The 6,000-nt window shown below is 48.2% G+C and overlaps 1 protein-coding gene across 1 annotated transcript in view; it reads right to left on the reverse strand.

The window, feature by feature from the left end:
* The window catches only part of LOC130367662 (C-X-C motif chemokine 16-like), a 59,766-nt gene extending 57,006 nt beyond the window's left edge, over positions 1-2,760 (reverse strand). Inside the window, exon 1 of the mRNA XM_056570226.1 lies at positions 999-2,760. The gene's annotated coding sequence lies outside the window, so the exon portion shown is untranslated. The remainder of the gene's footprint in view (positions 1-998) is intronic.
* Between the last annotated feature and the right edge of the window lie 3,240 nt (positions 2,761-6,000).

A 6,000-nucleotide genomic window follows, 5' to 3' on the forward strand; every position in this document is an offset into this window, starting at 1 on the left:
AATCTGTCAAGGGCCTAGATACTGTGAAAGTCCAGGCAAAAGTAATCACCGGCTGGTGTTTTACTCCAAAACGTTTTTTTAAGCGTACTGTAGCTAATTTTTCTGCCCTCATAAGTGCATACCACATACATACATCTAAGTAGTGTACTATTTTGTACCATTTAATCTGTCAAGGGCTTAGATATTGTTAAAGGCCAGGCAAAAGAAATCACCGGCTGGTGTTTTACTCCAATACTCTTTTAAGCGCATTGTAGCGCACTTTTCTGCCCTCTTTGTTCTACAACAAATGGTCTGCTGGTTATACTAGTTTGTAGACGGTATAATACACACCCAGCAGTCCATTCCTTATAGTCTGTGAGAGAGTTCAATTTTGGGTTTGGTACACAGCGACTGTGTTCTGCAGCACTGTTGTGTACTGCTGGTGTTGTGCAAAAATACATTTTTTGAGCATACTGTACAGCATTTTTCTGCCCTCATAAGTGCATACCACATACCTACATCTAAGTAGTGTACCTTTTAATCTGTCAAGAACCTAGATACTGTGAAAGACCAGGCAAAAGTACTCACCGGCTGGTGTTGTACTCAAATACTTTTTAAAGTGTACTGTAGAGCATTTTTCTGCCCTCATAAGTGCATACCACATCCTTACATCTAAGTAGTGTACTATTTTGTACCTGTTAATCTGTCAAGGGCCTAGTTACTGTGAAAGGCCAGCCAAAAGTACACACCTGCTGCTGTTCTAGCCAAATACTGTTTTAAGTGTAGTGGAGCGTATTGTACTCCCCTCATATGCGCACTAAGTCTGTTAGGCAGAGAAGTGCCAGGACGTGCACTGAGGAGTGGCAGAGGCCTAAATTCATCAGGCAGAGGTCGCAGCAGACTAGGGGCAAGTGGCAGCAGGAGTCTCAGCGAGAGGCCTGAGCTCCGGTTATCAGCTACCGGTCGTGTCTTGACCAGCAACCCATCTGCAGTGGTCGATTGGTTAACACGTTCATCACCTTCATCACAAGTAACATCTGACACCCCCAGTCAACAGTGGGTGGGCTCCTCAGATACAACCCTCAGTTGGTGTGGCCCGGGAGCAGTCCCTGTCCTCACATTGCCTCTGTCCTATGCTGTTCCCTCTCATATAGAAGTATCTTATGCTGTTCAGCTCCACTATTCACTGAGGACGATCTAATAGAGGACCGTCAGCAGCTACTACCCAGCCAAGAAGTGGAGGAGACATGAGCTGCTTTCCCCGCTAGGCGGCCAAGTAGTGATAAGGAGAGTAGCTTGAGAGGTGGTGTTGCCAGGGTTCAGTAGACACTGTTGAGGAACCTGAGGAGGACATCAGTGACGTGCAGACACTTGTTGATGATGATGATGAAGCCGATCGCAATTGGGAGCCGGATGCAGAAGGGGCTTCATCATCATCAGGAGAAGAGAGTTGCAGGTTGCTCTTGAGGCAGCAGCAGAGCCAGGAGGGTGGGAGCATGGTTGGCAGTCAGCATGGTGGCAGAAGTGGAAATTCTGGAGCCAAACATGCCCCGGGGAGACAGCCTGCTTCGCGGAAAGCCTACCTTCCCGGGAGGTAGTGGAACAGGGGTTCCTGCAGTAGCAGTCAATTAGTGCGGACTGTTGGTAGGAAAATCAGCTACTCGGCGGTCTGGCAGCTTTTCTTCAAGCATCAGGAGGAGCTTCACATAGCCACATGTAAGATCTGTCAGCAGAAGGTGAAGCATGGCCAGGGTCCCAATGTTGGCACCACGGCCCTGCGTCAACACATGCTTCACCACCATAAAGCGGCCTGGGAGAACCATGGCTCCGATGTAGTGGTCCAGCCTGCTGCATCACCCAGTGGCCATCCGCTCCCTCCTTCATCCAGCCAAGGCTCCACCACCTCAGCCGAAGGGAGCTGTGTGTCATACCCTCCTTCTGTCGCTCCAGATGCTCCTGCTTCTCCCACTTTTACTCAGCCATTCCGTCAGCAATCCATCCGCCAAGCCATGTCCAAGAGACAACAGTATGCACCCACTCATCCAACGGCGCAGAAGTTGAATGTGCTCCTGTCCAAGTTGCTGGTGTTGCAGTCCCTCCCTTTTCAAATGGTGGACTCTGCACCTTTCAGAGAATTGATGGCTTGTGCCGAGCCGAGGTGGAGAGTCCCAAGCCGTCATTTCTTTGTGAAGAAGGCAGTACCAGCCCTGCACAATTTTGTGGAAGAGAAGGTGGTCCAGTCCTTGAGCCTGTCGATGTGTTCAAAAGTGCACGGCAGCGCCGACGTGTGGAGCTTTAACTATGGTCAGGGACAATACATGTCTTTTACGCTCACTGGGTGAATGTGGTTTCTGCACAGCCACAACAGCAACTTGGACAGGTCACACCGCTTCCTCCTCCACACTCTCGCTCTCGCTGACAGTGTGCGACTCCGCCTCCTCATCCTCCATCGTGTCCTCATCCTCCACTGCACAGACAAGTCTCAGTGCCCCTCCAGCATACCATTTGTGCAGGGCACGGCAGTGTCAAGCTGTTCTTCACATGGTTTGCCTTGGCAAACGGAGTCACACAGGGAAGGAACTGCTAAAAGTCATTCATCAAGAAATCGAATCATGGCTTACTCCATGAAAACTGGAAACCATGGTGACTGACAACGGGAAGAACATCTCGTCTGCTCTGCGACAAGGAAGGCTGAGCCATGCGCCCTGCATGGCACACGTGTTCAATCTGGTTGTTCAGCAGTTCCTGATGTATTCCCCCCATTTGCAAGACATCCTAACAATGGTAAGGAAACTTTGCATGCACTTCAGCCACTCGTACACCGCAAAGCACACCTTCCTTGAGCTGCAGCGTCAGAATAGTATCCCACAACATAGTCTTATTTGTGGGAAGGGGAGGGGTGGCAGGAGCAGTACCAGCTTCATTAGCAGCAGCCTGAGTCTACAGTCGCTGATGAGTACCTTTCTTCACCTGCATAGTGAAGCAACTCATCAGCAGCTGGTAAACCTGGAGCAGGACCTGAACCAACAGGTGGTGGCATACCTTGACATGACCATGCCAACACACCTTGAAGATCCTCTGGATTTCTGGGCAACCAAACTTGATTTGTGGCCGCAACTAGCAGAGTTTTCCCTGGAAAAGCTGTTCTGCCCGGCCAGTCGTGTGCCATCAGAGCAGGTGTTTAGTGCGGGCAGGGGCCATAGTCACTCCAAGGAGATCTCGTCTGTCCACGAAAAATGTGGCGAGACTGACCTTTGTGAAGATGAATCAGGCATGGATCAGCCAGGATTTCCACCAATCAATGCCAGATGCATCAGAGTAGAGTGACCATGGTGCCACACCAACACTGCACAGATATGGATAGTGCCAAACAGATTTAATGCACTGCTTCCCAGTTACAAACATTTCTCCGCATCAGACCTTTTTTCACCCACCTTCGTCACCGGGTACTGTATTGCAACCCACCGGACCACTCTGTCACCGGGTCACTTTCAGGACTCCTGATGCTGCTGCTCCTGCTGCCACCTCCAGGCTGTCTCATTCTGCCACTATTTGGTCGTCTCATGCTTCTGCCAACTCATGCTGTGCCATTCAGCCACTATATGGTCTCCTCATGCTTTACCACCTCCAGGCTGTGCCAATCAGCCACTATATGGTCTCCTAATGCTTTACCACCTCAAGGCTGTGCCATTCAGCCACTATATGATCTCTTCATGCTTCACCACCTCCAGGCTGTGCCATTCAGCCACTATATGGTCTCCTCATGCTTCAGCCACCTCCAATATGTGCCATTCAGACACAATATGGACTTCTCATGCTGCCACAAACTCCAGGCTGTGCCATTCAGACACAATATGGTCTACTCATGCTGCTGCCAACTCCAGGCTGTGCCATTCAGCCATTATATGGTCTCCTCATACAGATGCCACCTCCAGGCTCTGTCATTGTGCCACCATGTGACCCCTTGTTAGATTTGGTCCTTGGCACTAGCTACCATAAATATCCAATTTCAAATTTAAAATTAATATTTTAATCTTGGATTGTGAAGCCCTATGGTCTCCTCATGTTTCTGCCAGCTCCAGGCTGAGTCATTGTGCCACCATATTCTCCTTATGCTGTTGGCACCTTAAATTAAATATATCTAAAATCTTCAATTTAAAATTTCAAAAATATCTTTAATCTTCTCTATTGTGAGGCCCTATGGTCTTGTCAGGCTGTTGCCACGTCCAGACTGGGTCGTTCTGCCACCATATGGTCTCCTCGTGCTGCCGCCAATTCCAGGCTGTGTCATTTTGCCAGATTATGGTCTCATGCTGGTGCCACCTCTAGGCTCTGTCATTGTGCCGCCATGTGACTCCTTGTTAGATTGGATTTTGTGGCCATACAGTATTAGTTCAAAGTAAACACCAGGACATTAAACCTGGGAATCTAATATAAATCTTGAATTTAAATTTAAAAAAATGTATGTAATCTTTTCAAGACTGAGGGCCTATGGTCGTCAACATCATATTACCTGTGGAATTATCACAAGAATCCAATGAAACATGTTAGAGGGATAGCAATGAACTATAACTGATTAAATGAAACATTCACACTTTCATAGTCAGGGAGGCGCTGAGAGGCAGGGGCTGGAACACGTGGTATCTCGCCTGGCAGAGGACCGCCAGCTCGATGCTCACCAGAATGGGTACTCAAAAAATTTAAATAAATTAAAATTAAATTAAATTAAAATGACATAAAACATCTCTTTAGTCCCTTCAGCTTTTACACCATATGGTCTCCCTACTGCCACATCAACGCTCTGCAGCAGTGATTCAAATAGTAAAAAAATAAAGAGATACATACTTTCTGCATGTCATACTGAATAACAGTATTTTTTCACTACCACAGCACACTCCCTATGCATGTTAAATCAAGGCAAAGTGCTCTACACCCCTATTGAGACTCTCTGTAGGCCAAAAATAGCCGTTTTTAACTGCAAATAAATTCGGTCCGAACCTAATTTTTTCGGAAAATTCTGTGAATCGGTCGAATCAAATTTTTCAAAAGTTCGCTCATCTTTAGTGAAGTCTATACAGTTCAGCCAGGGCCCAAGGAGGTGACCAGTGACTTCAGAGACCTTAAAGGAATACTACAGGATGGTAAAAATGTCCTACATGTTGCTGGCAGTTAAAGAAAGAATAGATACAGACCTTCCTTCGCTCCCTCGGTGCCTCCGGTAACCCACTCCGGTATCCGCCACGATCCTCTTCCTGGTTGCCGGTGGTCGGTGAGTCATACTGCACTCAGCCTATCGCCGGCCGATTCTGGACTTCGCTGCGGCCAGTGATTGGCTGAGTGCAGTTTGACTCACCGACCACGGGCAACCAGGAAGAGGATCGCTGCGGAGACTGGAGTGGGTTACCTGAGGCATCGAGGGAGCGAAGGGAGGTTTGTATCTATTTATTTTTTAACTGCCGGCAGCATGGAAGACAATTTTTCCATCCTGGAGTACTCCTTTAAGGGCTTGCTGGAACTTGTAGTAGAGGTGGACAGTTAAGTGCAGGCCACATTGACTGACTAGACAGATGTCTTTGACTTGACTGACTTGTGACTGACAAGACTGTGACTGTGGCTTACCTGCAGGTTTGTGGCTTGTGGCACTTAGGCACGACTTGACTGGACTTCAGCAGGAAGCAATAGAGCATGCAGAGGCTCCACCCAGGGCCTATATGGGGGAGACTCTGGTGGGGTCCCATTGGTAACCCCTAGGTCACCTGGTCACTGATACCTCCTGGGTAACAATCACATGACAAATTACATGGTAAACAGTCTTAAAAAGCTATAACACTTTTACATATATAACATAGGGATTATATACAATTGCAATAAACAGATGCAAGGGGGGGGGGGGGTCAGAGGTCACTGCAGGAGGCTGCCTGACAGGACAGCAAGGGTACGGAATAACACCTCCTATACTGGGCAACCACAGGGATAGCTGGGTGCTTGCTCAGTGATGATACGTTCTTTTATCTAAGAGCC

Source organism: Hyla sarda, chromosome 4 (assembly GCF_029499605.1).
Source record: "Hyla sarda isolate aHylSar1 chromosome 4, aHylSar1.hap1, whole genome shotgun sequence".
NCBI classification, from domain to species: domain Eukaryota; kingdom Metazoa; phylum Chordata; class Amphibia; order Anura; family Hylidae; genus Hyla; species Hyla sarda.